Below are 13,344 nucleotides of genomic sequence, written 5' to 3' on the forward strand. Positions count from 1 at the left end.
GCAGAGAAGTAAAGCCTTCCCTGGAAGAGAATAGTTGCTGAACAATCTTGCTCAGTCAGATGGTGGGATCCCACTGGAAGTTTCCCTCAGCGCTGAGCAGAGACAGGGAGACCAGTGGGCAGAGATCTCAGGCAGAACCTGGGCAAAAGCTCTTTGTGCAGTCCTGGAAACACTCAGAGATAAACACAGGACAGAATTCAGACCCAGAGGCAGGCCAAACTCTGCCCAGCTCTGCCGTCCACCAGCTGTGCAAGCTTCGGCACCTTCCTTAACCTCTCTGAGCCTATTTTCTCATGCAAAAGAATGGGGGATTCCTACCTCACTGGGGGTGCTGTTCAAACTAAATGAGAGAGGAATTTGAGGTGTGCAGCTCTGTGCACAGGGTTTTGTATCTAGTCCCTCATTGAACCTTCCTCTGAACCTCAGTTTCCCCATCTGTGAATTGGGAGTAACAATAAACACCTCAATGTAGGATTGGCGGGTGGGGGGGGGCAGTTATCTGGAGAAACACTGTGTGCAAACGACTGAAACATTAAAGACACCAGGGCAGAGCATCCTTGCTGTTCCTTCCAGCTGCTCTGGGACTCAGAAAGTTCACTCTCCCAGGCCTGCAGAGCTGAGGGTGGCCACCGGAGTCTAGAAGATTACGAGCTGCCTGGGGAAGAACCACGGGCTGCCTGCCTGGCTGGGGCCAGTACTTTTATGCATCTTTCTGTCTGGGGAGGCTATGAGTCTTCCAGTCCCTTCCTCTCTGATGTTCGACCCTCAGGGACTCCTGCCTCCCACCCCGATCTGAGGCCCCAGGCAGTGTGATGCAGAGAGTGGAGAGTTTGGGGGGTGCACGGACCTGGGGTGGGAACTTGCCCTGCACCTCCCTAGCTGTGTGACCCTGAGCTGTTCACTGACCTCTCTGGGCCTCCCTACCCTCTTCTGGATCCTCTGCTGAGAGGTGGGGGGAGGACCTCTCTCTACAGTAGCCCAGCGCTCCCCAAAAGATGTTGTAATTGAATCCCTTTTTCCACAACCCAGGGGCTGACAGTTGAAAGGAACCCCACCAAGGGCTCCCTGAGATAAGGAACGAGGAAGCTGGCATGCAAATGGACCTGGGCACCAGCCCTCCTGGTGTGGTTTTTAAACTCTTTAAAGCTGGGGAAGGGACTTCCCTGGTGGCTCAGTGGTTAAAAATCCGCCTGCTAATGCAGGGGACATGGGTTCGGGCCCTGGCCCGGGAAGATCCCACATGCCGTGGAGCAATTAAGCCCATGTGCCACAGCTACTGAGTCTGCGCTCTAGAGCCCGCAAGCCACAAATACTGAGCCGGCACGCCTAGAGCCCGTGCTCTGAAACAAGAGAAGCCACCGCAATGAGAAGCCTGTGCACCACAACGAAGAGTAGCCCCCGCTCACCGCAACTAGAGAAAGCCCGTGCGCAGCAACGAAGACCCAAAGCAGCCATAAATAAATAAATAAATAAATAAATAAATTTATGGGGAAAAGAAAAGCTGGGGCAGTCAAACCTGCCTTTGGGGACCAGGACCCCTTTCCAGGGCCTGGGAGAATGCTGGAGAGAGTGACTGTAAACAGCACCCACCCAGGTCCTGGGATGCTGCACCGTCATCCTCTGGGCAAGGTGCAGAGAGAGAGAGAGAGAGAGAGAGAGAGAGAGAGAGAGAGAGAGAGTGGGTTTGGGAGAAAGAATTTCTAAATGTTACTATAAATTAGGAATAAACTTCTCCCTGACCCCAACCCTCCTGCCCACTTTGAGATTTCCTAGAAAGGCAAAAAGTAAAGACCTGAGGTCCCTTTGACACCTTCCTGGTTGCTAGACTGTGCTTCTTTGCATGTGTCACCAAGCCAAGACTGGACCATATGGAACACGATTGCTTTTGGGTTACATTATCATCACCCCCATTGTACAGATGAGGAAACCGAGGCTCAGAGAAGGAGAGCGTTTGCCTGCTCCCAGGTCACAGAACAAGACAAGGGCACAACAAGAGCTCAACCTTTGGCTGCCTGGCTCCAATTTTTCGTGCTCCAAAAGGATCGTCGGAACTTGCCTTTCATATAAGTATTGGTCAAAGGAGTCCGTTTCTCTGGTGCATCTACAGTAGAGCTATTAGGGCCTTTCCTGGCCACCTGCCACCCATGCCACCGTTTCCCTCAGCAGAGTGCTTGGGCTGCCACCAGATAAACTTTCCTATTAAACCAGAATCCTGGTTCAAGAGGTACCACCAAGCCCCAGCCCCCCAGATCTGCTGGATTGCCCTGGCACTGTCCTCTTTCTCCCCCACTGAACCCCGGAAATAAGCCGTCATCAGGAGAGGGTGGCCACCACTCCCCCACCCCGGGAACAAGAGAAGGGTGGGCAGACTGCCCAGGCTGATAAAAGAACCCAGAGCCACCGATGGGTGTCTCCTTATGCACCCAGCACATGCTCATGAATTGTGCACAGTTCCTCGGGCTCGCTGTCCTGCAGGCAGGCACCGTCTCTGTCGTGACTGGCTGTGCTGCTCTGGCCAAGTTGCTCGACTTCTCTGAGTTCAGCGGGAGTCACACCACCAATGCCTTAAGATGAGAAAGTGTGCTTGTAGACAGCACACTCTTGCGCAGGCATCTACTAAGGCACCTCAGCTCCTGCTGTCCCCGCCAGGCTGAGGTCGGGGGGTTGGGCGGGAGAAGGGAGATACTCAGGGGACCATTTTCCTTCAGTGTCATCTGTTTGTTCAACGGAGGGCTGCGACAATCCCCAGGACACCCTCGAGGTGTAAATATTTACCCATCGAGAGCTGTGGGAGGCCCCGGTCCTGGGGTGAAGTGAGGTCCTGAAGAACATCCCCCAGGGTGGAGCAGAGGGAGGGGGCAGAGGTGGAAAAGGAGGTGAAAAGAGGAGAAATCACACAGAAATATTTCTGAAGGAGAACAAGCTCCACACGTGGCAGAACTATTTAACAACCGTTCTGTGTGCACAAGAGCTGGCCACGCCAGCACCAGGGTCACGGCCCGGAGAGCGGGTGACGGTGGCTCTGGAGCAGAAACACACACATAGGGCAAACCAGGAGCTGGAAAGTCGATGAAGAGCTGGGCTTCTGCTCCTGGAGGCTTCCTTGTCACTTCACATGCAACACAGAAAGTTAAGAGCAACGGCTGTCATCATGGAAGCCCAGCCCCATGCCAGGCACCTTCCCACGTGGAGGCACGTGTGATCCCTAGTCTCACTGCTCCAGGGGGCACCTGAGGCAGCCACCGGCCTCTCCTCCAGCACGTGGTCACTGCTATGGCCCCGATGCTCCTGGGCGGGAAGGGGTAGGTGAGTGAGACAAAATTCCCGTTGCGTGGAGACAGACCTGATTCAGAGTGTGACACCAGCAACGGAGAAAGTGGACAAAGGGGCGTGATCCCGGCCAGTGCGTGAGGGGTGGAGGGGAGTGAGGTGTATAGAGGGATCGTGATCTGGGCAGGGGCTCGGCAGGTGCAAAGGCCTGGAGGACCAAGCTGAGGGTATTTGGGGAATCGGGGAGCAGGACAGAGTTGGTGGGACGTCCATAGTTAAGGGGACCATGGGGGGAGCAAGGCGGGGTCATATGTGCAGCCCACCGGGTAAGGCAGGCCCTGGGTTCAACCCTGATCTGAGTCCAAGCGGGTTTCACACAAGGGTGGAGGACAGGATTGGAGCAGAGGGAAGGGCAAGGGCAGAGGCCAGGGACTGAGGCTGCCCAGGCTGTGGGACCCAATCCCTCCCAAGCCAGGCCCACCCCAGCTGCCCTGCAGGACGAGGTGCCCCAAAGCGGATCCCGGTGGGGCTCAGACAGCCCCCCGAGGAGGCCAAAGGGCCTGATGGCCTCTAAGTGCCCTTGTCTATTCACAGATCGGAGGTGGCCTCTCTCCTAGTCACCCGCTGGTCTCAGTTTCTCCCTCCTTCTCCCGAGAGAGGTGCTCATTCTTTTAACCCACTCAGCAGCTGCTGCTGACAAAGCCAGGGTCACGTTCATCTGTGCTGAGAGCCCCCATCTGCTTTGCCAGGGAACAAAGGACAGACCAGTTAACAAGCGGGGGGGGGGCAGTAAGACGGTGACAAAAAGCACAACCCAACACGAGGATGACCCAAAAGCCACCCCCTGGGAGCTCCGTCCACCTGGAGGCTGCCCTGTGCGAAGCCGCGTGGGGCTTATCCCCTGTCGGAGGAAACCAGGGACAGCAGAGCAATCGTCTTGGCCCTTCGAGGCAGGCCTCCCTCCCCACAAATGCACAGCGTGGCATTGGCAGAACTGCCTGGCAAGGGGGCTGAGTCTGTATGACTGGCTAAGGGTGGTAATCTCCCCACACTGAAACCCAGGCGGTCCACTTAACTATTCCGGTTGCCATGGCAACCTTCTGGGCTGGCTCTTCCCCTGTCATTCTCCATCGCAAACCGTGGTAGGAAGTTTTTGCTTCAATTGGAAACTTATGGTTGCCAAGGCAACCACCTTAGAGCACCCTGAAGATGCAGGTGGGCTGCAGGTGAGGCGGGGATCTGTCTGTTGGGGGCCCGAGATGGCTGCATGATGGGCCGAGGAGGGGTCCAGGGCCATGATGGGCAGAGGTGAACATATCTGGGGTTCTGGAAAGAGAGGACGACGGGCCTCCACAAACACACTCATTCATTCACTCCCTCGCTTGTAAGTCATTCATTCATTCACTCACCTGCACACTCCCCGCTTGCCACTTGAGCATCCATTCTGTTTTCTGGCTCTTTCTTGCCTGCGGGCTGGGCGGATGGAGGAGAAACCAAGCCTCCACACGTGTACAGCTCACATGGAAAAGCGGGAACAGAAAGTGCCTGGCTTTGGAACCCGACAGCCCTGGGTTTTTGTTTAGACCCTTGACACTCTCCTCTTATAAATGGAGTGTAAGACTAGGACCTGCCTCTGAAGATGCTGGAAGTAACAAACACCCAAGTGCCCATAACAAGGCACGGAGACAGGTCTTCTGCCCCTGAGGAGCATGTGGGCAGCAGCCGTGACGCCCACTCGGAGAGACAGGAGCCCTTCCTTCCTCCCTTGAGGTCGGTCCCAGAAGGAAGCGAGAGAGGAGTGTGACATTCCAGGAGGGCCTCCTGGCCTTTGCTTTATCCCAGCGACCCCACCAGGCAGCCTTCTTTCCCCCAGTTTTGCAGATTAGGAAACTGAGCCTCAGAGAGGTGGAATAAGGTCACCCAGAAAGCAAGCAAGTCGATGCAGAATTCAACCGTGGGCTGCGCTCCTTCCAAAATCCCTCATGTAATTCTCACAACAGTCCTAGGAGGCGGATTTCATTATCCCCACTCCGTGGATGGGAAAAGCCAACCAAAGTGAGGTCACACAGCTCCCTCCCATGCCCGCTCGGCCCAAACCCCCAGACCTGGGACCGAAGTAGGCCTTTCCAGCCCAGAAGTCACTGGGCAGAGGGACGGAAGGGGAACTGACATCAACCTATTATTTCTGCACCACCCTCAACCCTCACCAGCCTGGCTTCGCTGGGACCCGGGCCTGGCCTCTGGTGCCGGTGCGAGATGGGGGAGAGGGGCTTGGGCGGGGCCCGCCGAGCTCCTGCGGCCACACGGGGGTGCATACAGGCTGGAAGCCAGGCAGGCAGCTGGGACAGGACAGCCCCATGTCCTGCTCCTTCACTGGAATTGTCAGTGCCAGAGGTCCGGGCAGCACAGAACTGATCAGAAGCCCCTTAGAAGTGTGAAGGCTGGGGGTGGGAGAAGGGGGGAAGGAAGAAGGTGAGCCGGGAGGTGTGGGAGTTGCGTCTCCTCCCTACAGAGGAGGAAAGCATAGTTCAGACACATGAAGCTATGCATCCAAGGCTCCCAACGACCAAAGGACATGCAGATCTGAGACGCCAACCAGGCCTCTGCCTCACCTCCGGGGTCCCTCCGGCTACAGAGGGGACGCTTCTGCTTCTGCGCTCCGCTCCTCTTGCCCCCCACACGCAGCGAGGGCAGCCCCGGGCAGCAGACCTTCAACAGCGCGTCAGGCCACCAGCTCCGCCTCCTTCCTCAAACCCTCCAGGCCTCGTCCTTCCCAGGAACTTGGCCGTCGCTCGCCTCCCCGCCCGGAACGTTCCTCCCCCAGGTGGCCACTCACATTCCATGCCGGACTTTGCTTACACGTCCTCTCCTCTGAGAGGCTTCCCCTGACCATCTTACCTGACACAAGCACCCCCTTTGCTTAAAATAATCAGCTTTGGGGGTGGGGGAGGGGGTGCCAGACGAATGAGGCGAGGCCGCTGTGCTGGGTGATGGGTACCTCGGGGGGTCATTGATCGATTCTCTGTAACTTTCTCTATGTTTGAAATTTCCCATAATCAAAGTTTTTAAAGGGAATTCCCTGGTGGTCCAGTGGTTAGGACTCCATGCTTTTACTGCTGTGGCCCGGGTTCAATCCCTGGTCAGGGAACTAAGATCCCACAAGCTGTGCGACGCAGCCAAAAAAAAAAAAAAAAAAAAAAATTTAAATAACAAATACTAGGGGAGTTCCCTGGCGGTCCAGTGGTTGGGACTTCGCCTTCCGAGGCACGGGGTGCGGGTTTGGTCCCTGGTCGGAGACCTGGGATCCCACATGCCTAGCGGCCAAGGGGCCGAGGCATGAAACAGAAGCAATGTTGTAGCAAATTCAGTAAAGACTTTAAAAAAGTAAATAAATAAAATAAAATAACAAATACTAGAAACTGACATTCCTTCCCCCCACTCTCTATCCCATCACCGTTTTATTTTCTTCATCGAATCTGACTCCACCTGACATCGTGTGTCTAGCTGACCATTTGTAGGCAGCTCCATGAGAGCTGGGCTTTGTCTTGTTCACATCTGAATCCCAAGGGTCTGTGCCGGACACAGAGTTGGTGCTCTGTAAATATTTTCCCAGTCAGCGAAAGAATCAGACACGGCAATGGAAGTGCGTTCTGAAGAATAGCAGCGCCGTGGTTCGGGCTTTGGGCCTGGGCCAGTTTTAACCATAGATGTAGGATTGAGAGTGGGATGAACGCATTTCCTCATTTATTCATTCCACAAATGTTTAGGAAACCCCTTCTTGCCAAGTCCTATGCTGGCACTGGATTCACCAGGCTGGGTCTCTGGGGAGTGTGCTGGAGATAGGCCAGGTGCTAAGGGAACCCTTGGAAGGGAAGCCTCACCCCGTCTCAGGCATCGGGGAGGGCCTCCTAAAGCGAATGATTTCTAAGTTTAATCTTAGGAGGAGTAGCATTTCTCCAGGGGAAGAGAAAGGGTGTTCCAGGCAGAAGACACAGCTCAGCCAAAGGCCCAGCGATAGGACGGAGCACGGGCCCTGGGAGAACTGCCTACGTCGGTGTGACTGGGGCCGAGAGCACCAGGGAGGCGCCCAGGGGGCCAAGGTGGGGGTGTCCAGCATGGACCAGAGTGTGGAGGCCTTGATGGGCGGGCAGAGGAACATGGCCCTGTACCAAGGGTGACGAGGATGACAGAGAGGGCGCTCCTGTCCCACCTGCCTTTTTTTTTTAATTGGGGTATAGTTGCTTTACAATGTTGTGTTAGTTTCTGCTGTACAACGAAGTGAATCAGCCATACGTATACATATATCCCCTCCTTCACCTGCCACTTGTCGGTGCCAACAACGCAGCAGCTCATTCTCACTCCTGGCTTTTCACGCTTGGTGTTCCCTCCACCTGGAATGCTCTTGCCTGTCTGCACACGGGCTCTCCTCCTCCTCCGGTCTAGGCACGAGCCTGGGCTACTCAGAGAGGCTGACCGTGACCAGCCATCAGAAGTGGCCGCCTCAGGGATTATCTGTCTCAGCTCCCTCTCTGCCTCTTGCAGAGCCTGGGACAGGTTCCCTCACTGCTCCTAATTCTTCTCCCTGCACCCACCCTGTGTGTCCTGTGGCTTTGCAGGATCTCCCCACCCCAGAGGCAGGGTATCTTTTCCCAGCACACTGATGATGGACTTGATCATGAGACTGGCTTTGGCCAGTGGAATGTGGGCAGAAGTGTCCTACTTCTGAGCCTTAAGAGGCCTTCCAGGTTGCTCTCTGCCCCCTCACCCTTCTGCCATCCCCAACGGACAAACTTGTCCCAGGAAGTCAGGGACGAGAGAGACCTGTGGAGCAGCCCTGAAGCCAAGCCCCACTGAGCCCGGGGGAGATCCACTGAGCCCCAGCAGATCCGCAGACGTGTGAGTGAGAATAAGTGATTGTTGCTTTAAGCCACTGAGTTTGGAGATTGCTTGTTAGGTGGCATTAGCATGATAATAAGTGACTGATACACAGGACTTAACACTTTCTCATTAGTCTACCCATTTCACCATTGTCTTACCTTACACTAGACCACTGCCGTGTCTTCAGTGCCTGGCATGGGGTCTGATGCGTGGGAGAACTTCAAATATGTGTTGAATGAGTGAATAAATGAATGTGATGTCTGGAAGGGTCTTAGGCAAAGGAGAGGCATGAGGGTACAGGGGGGTCAGGAAGATGATTGATTGCTGTAAGAGGAGACAGACGTGGTGGGGGAGGATTTTGCAAAGGGGCCAGGGAGGAAGCTCTTGCCACGGTCCAGAAGGGGACAAAGGTGCCAGGACCCAGGAGAGAGCAGAGAAGGGTAAGCACAAAGCTAAGCCTGACTTAGCCTGTCCTGTAGGCCAGGTTCTCCCTACCTCTCACCTCGTTAAATCCTCACAACCACCCTACCAGGCAGGTACTTTGATAATCTCCATTTTCAAAAAGAGGAAACTGAGGCACAGAGAGAGTCAGAAACCTTCCTAGGCCAGGCAGAGAGTGAACGGCCGTCCAGCCCTGGCATCCTCGTGCCACCTCTCCCCACCACCACTCCAGTCTCATGGTTCAGAGCAAACGTCAGCAGACCCGAGACACTGAGGGCTTTGTTGGGGACCGAGAAATTCACCCCCAGCACACGGGGGAGGAGGGGACGGTTCACCACCGGAGGGAAACCAGGGAGAGTGTGGTTGCTTTTTGTGGTTTAATTCAACCTGCTGGCTCATGGCCCTGGATTGCTTACTGGGCACAGATGCCAGGCTCCAGAGGCCCCCGACCCCGGCTGGGCTGGAGCGAGGCAGAGAGGCGGAGGTCTCCACAGCCCACGCAGCTGCCTTTCCCTCCCTGTTTCTGTTTCCTTGCCACTCCTGAAAATAGCGCTACTGACCCACATGTAGACCACCCACACCCTTCCGCAGGATTAGAGACAAAGCAGAGAAAACACTGTAGTGACAGAATCGCAGGCACCAGTGAGAGAACAGGGGAGAAAACCCAAGAGGAGAAGGGGGTCTCTGTGAAGGTCCCCAAAATCTCATCTGGGTTAGGAACCCCAAACTGGCAGGGAGGAAGCCTGGATAGTAACACTTCCATCTGCTCTGCTCTTTGCAGTTTACAAAGCACTTTCCTACACATCCCCGCGTATAAACCCCACAGGAGGCTGCCGTCTTCCCCAGGAAAGATGAGGAGACTGAAGTCCACCGACTTCTTCTGGCGCACACGACCTTGAGGGACCAGAGCTGGCTTGGGGCCCCGGTCTAACTGCCACTCCTGAGCTTGTTCTGCGCCCTGAGTCCAGTGGGTCATTTCCAGGAGGTGGAGGTGAGGGGGGTGCTGAGACCCCAGGAGGGCTCGGCAGGGGCGCAGGGGCCTGGTGACCCACCGGGCGCGTCCGGGCAGCAGGTCAGGGAAGGGGATGGGAATCTTTAGAACAAACCCCACATTCGGAGAAGACTCTCAGAAAAGACTTGGGTGATGAGATGCTCAGAGAACAGAGGGAGAGAAGGATGAAGGCGGTGAGGGTGAGGTGACGTCGTGAGGAAGAGATGCTCGGGCTGGGACTTGAAGAGAAGCCAGTCTGGAAGGTTCTATGGGCGGAGTCCAGGGACGCTTCCAGTTCCTCACTTCCTCTTCCATCAGACCGGCAGCCTTTTGTTCCACGAGGCGCTTAGGAGTTACTCTGCACACCCTCCCATATTCCTCGGCGAGATTTTGCTCGGTGGTTTCTGGGGCGGCCTCGTCTGCAGACTTTGAGTTGCTCTCGACTCATTCATTCACTCATCCATCGACTCCCAGGCTGCCTGGCACTTCCAGGAGCTGGAGATGCAACAACGGCTGGACGAGGTCTTACGTATGGGCAGGGTGGGAGCCAGCACGAGGCGCAGGAGAGAGGCCTTCTTTGGCTCCCACACCTGGGCACCTGACTTTCTCGGTGGGGAATCCAGGAGCTAGCATGTTCCAGCCAAGAACTGGTCACAGTGGCCCACCCTCTCCTCACGACACCCTGGCATTCCCCAAGCAAGGCTTTGTTCCTCTTGCTCCAGATGTCGATCCCTGTTAGATCTGCCCACCAAAGGAGGACACACTGGCCCCTGTCCATCAGTGACCTCTGGTGGGTCCTTGGTTTTATTTGTTCCAGGGCTTAGTACAGAGCCGGGCATGAAAGGTCACCGTGGGGTGTTTGCTGATTGGATACAGACAAATTCGTCTGTTCAGTAAATATCTAGGTGATGCCTGCTATGTGCAAGGCTCCGGGCCAGGCGTTGAGCACACAAACCAGAAACAGCATCGCAGGCCTGCAGGAACACAGGGTCTGGGGCTGGTGACAGGCACAGGTCAAAACATCGCAATACGACGTGATGAGGAACTACATCTGTGTGGTCGCTCCAAGTTTCCGAGTATCAGGTATCGCTAAGAATGCCTGCTGAACTGAATTCAGGGGCTAAACGCCCAAAACTTTCCCAAAACACAGTCAAATGCATCTGACAGCGTATTACATTTTCCTTTATGGCCCAAAAGGACCATTAGGACTGTGAGACACTCTTATTGCCATTTCCCAGGTGAGACAACTGAGTCTCAGGAAGGTCACACAGCTAGGACATGGCAGAGCTGGGGGGGGCAAACTCAGACCAGTGTGACCAGCATCTATATTCTTTCTATGACAGTCCAGTTCCTGTTTTCCAAATAGCCTGGGCCTTCTCCTGCCTTGTCTTCCTCTACCAGTTGGAGAAGACCCATCCGCAGCAGGAGGGAAGGAGCCCAGCACAGAGACACACAGAGCCAAGAGGTGCAGGCCAAACAGGAAAACGGTAGCTTTCCCGGGGCCCTCCTAGCTGACTCCCATTTGCATCTCATTGGCCAGAGGTAGGTCACATGGTCAACTGAGCCGCAGAGGAGTCTGGGAGGTGGGTGTGTTCACAGCCCCCAACACACCTGGCCTTCTTTCGAAAGGAAGAAGGAGGATGAACGTGGCTGGGCAACTTTGCTGTGCCTGCCTCGCTCTGGATGATGGTGATGAAGATGATCACTATGGTGACTATCATTATTATCATGGCCATTCCCTGCCTGTCCCCAGCGCACCTCCCAGGCCCAAGCCAGGAAGGCACTTTCCCCATGCCAGCCCACCACACACACACACACAGACCCGGCAGAAGGGACTCCCAAGCCCCCATCCCAGCCACTCAAGGCATAGGTCACAGAGGCTCCCTGCCAGGCTCAGGACCACAAGAGCCCAGGGCCCCAGGATGTGTCCAGACAGGGTTCCCAGCCCTGCCCCTCCCCGAGCCCCAGCCCCAGCAGGAACAGCTATTTTGAGAGCAGCTGGCTGGCAGGTGGCACCTCGTGACGGAGCAGTTTTCATCTGAGCCAGGCGGACCCTGGCTGATGCCCTCTGCTTTCTCTGCCTCCCCCTCAGGCCACCTGGCAGCCTTCACTCCCCAGCCTCATGCCCCCTCTCTGCGTCCTCTCCCTCCCATAAAGCTCTTCCCAAACTCCTCCTCCTCCTCTCTCTCTCTCTCCCTCTTTCTCTCTCTCTCTCTCACCTGCCTCCCAGTTCTATTAAATCCAGCCAAGACCCTACCTGTGATTTCAGGTCTCCTGTAGGCAGTTCTAGCCCTGGCCCATTGGTCCCCGCCCAACCCTCACACGCATGCCATGTTCCCACATCCAGGCCTCTGTACCTACCGCTTCCCTGGCTTGGGGACACCCCTGCTTCTCCTCCCCATTGAGCTTTCCCGATCTGAGAGTTTCAGTTTGAGGACACCTCTTCCAGGGAGCCATCCCTGATGAGCCTCTAAAGCCACAGGGGCCTCAGGAACCATCTCACCCAGCCCCTCCCCTGCTCTCTCTTTTTTTTTAATTAATTTTTTAAACTGAAGTATAGTTGATTTACAATGTTGTGTTAGTTTCAGGTATACAGCAAAGTGATTCAGTTATATATATATATATTCTTTTTCCCATATAGGTTATTACAAAATATTGAGTAGAGTTCCCTGTGCTATACGGTAGGTCCTTGTTGTTTATTTTATATATAGTAGCGTGTACATGTTACTCCCAATCCCTAATTTATCCCTCCCCTCCTCTGCTGCTCTCTTGCATCCCTCTTCACCTCTGCTCACATGCGCCACTGCCAGGATGTTCATCACCTGGATTCAAATCCCACCCCCTCCACTTCCTAGCAGGTGACTCACCCTCTCTGCCTTGATGTCTCAGCTGTAAACTGAGGACAGTGGTAGCACCTACTTGGTAGGGCTGTTGTGAGGGCTAAACAGACACGAACACACGGAGATCTGCACAGGGTCTGTGGGGCGCTGGATTGGCAGCCAGCAATGTGTGCATCTGCTGTGATGAGCCCCACACTGAGGGCTCGGGGGTGCAGGGCCCCTTCTTGAGCTGAGCTGGGTGTAGCTCTATGCTCACTCCTCTTGAGGCAGGAGGTAGATGGGCCCCAGGCTGAACAGTTTCTCCCCTGTGGACAGGAACTCCATAATAGCAGAAACTCCATAAAAGCAGGATGATGCAGGAGGCTGGGCCCTGCCCAGATAAGAGATAAAAGACCACATATGCCTCATTCTCGAAGTCAAGGAGACCCCCCACCCCCGACTACACATGCACAGAAAAGCTCCTTGGAGGTCAAAAGGGAGGGGGCGCCACCCCATAGTAAGTGATGTCAACCACCCATAGCCCTCTTCATTAGAATCCATCTTGGCTAAGAGATGCGCGCACACACGGGAGGATCCTGAGATGTACCAAACACGGACTCAGAACCAGGCGAAGCAAGATGATTGGCCAAAGGAAACCCGGAAGAAACGCCCCTTAAAAGTGATTCAAACTACCACGAGGGCGCGACTCTCTCTCTGAGCCCACCCATGTGTCTATCCACACGTACTCTACTCTTTTTTTTTTTTTCTCCTAATAAAACACTTTACTTGTTTCACTACTTTCCATCTTTGTGGGGATTCTTTTCTGCAAAGCCTGAGGGCCAGGGGCTTGTCACTGGCCACTGGTCGAGTGGCTAGCATTTGGTGCTCTCACCGCCGTGACCCGACCTCAATCTCTGGCCGGGAACCGAAAGCCTGCTTCAAGCT

The 13,344-nt window shown here is 55.1% G+C and overlaps 1 long non-coding RNA gene across 1 annotated transcript; it reads left to right on the top strand.

Annotated features, from left to right (window-relative positions):
- The first annotated feature begins 11,224 nt into the window (after positions 1 to 11,224).
- Positions 11,225 to 13,069, top strand: LOC130709184 (uncharacterized). The gene is made up of 3 exons (XR_009009670.1): positions 11,225 to 11,290; positions 12,222 to 12,261; positions 12,941 to 13,069. It is a non-coding gene; the product is annotated as an uncharacterized LOC130709184 (long non-coding RNA).
- Positions 13,070 to 13,344: the final 275 nt, after the last annotated feature.

Source organism: Balaenoptera acutorostrata, chromosome 11, assembly GCF_949987535.1.
Source record: "Balaenoptera acutorostrata chromosome 11, mBalAcu1.1, whole genome shotgun sequence".
NCBI classification, from domain to species: Eukaryota; Metazoa; Chordata; class Mammalia; order Artiodactyla; family Balaenopteridae; genus Balaenoptera; species Balaenoptera acutorostrata.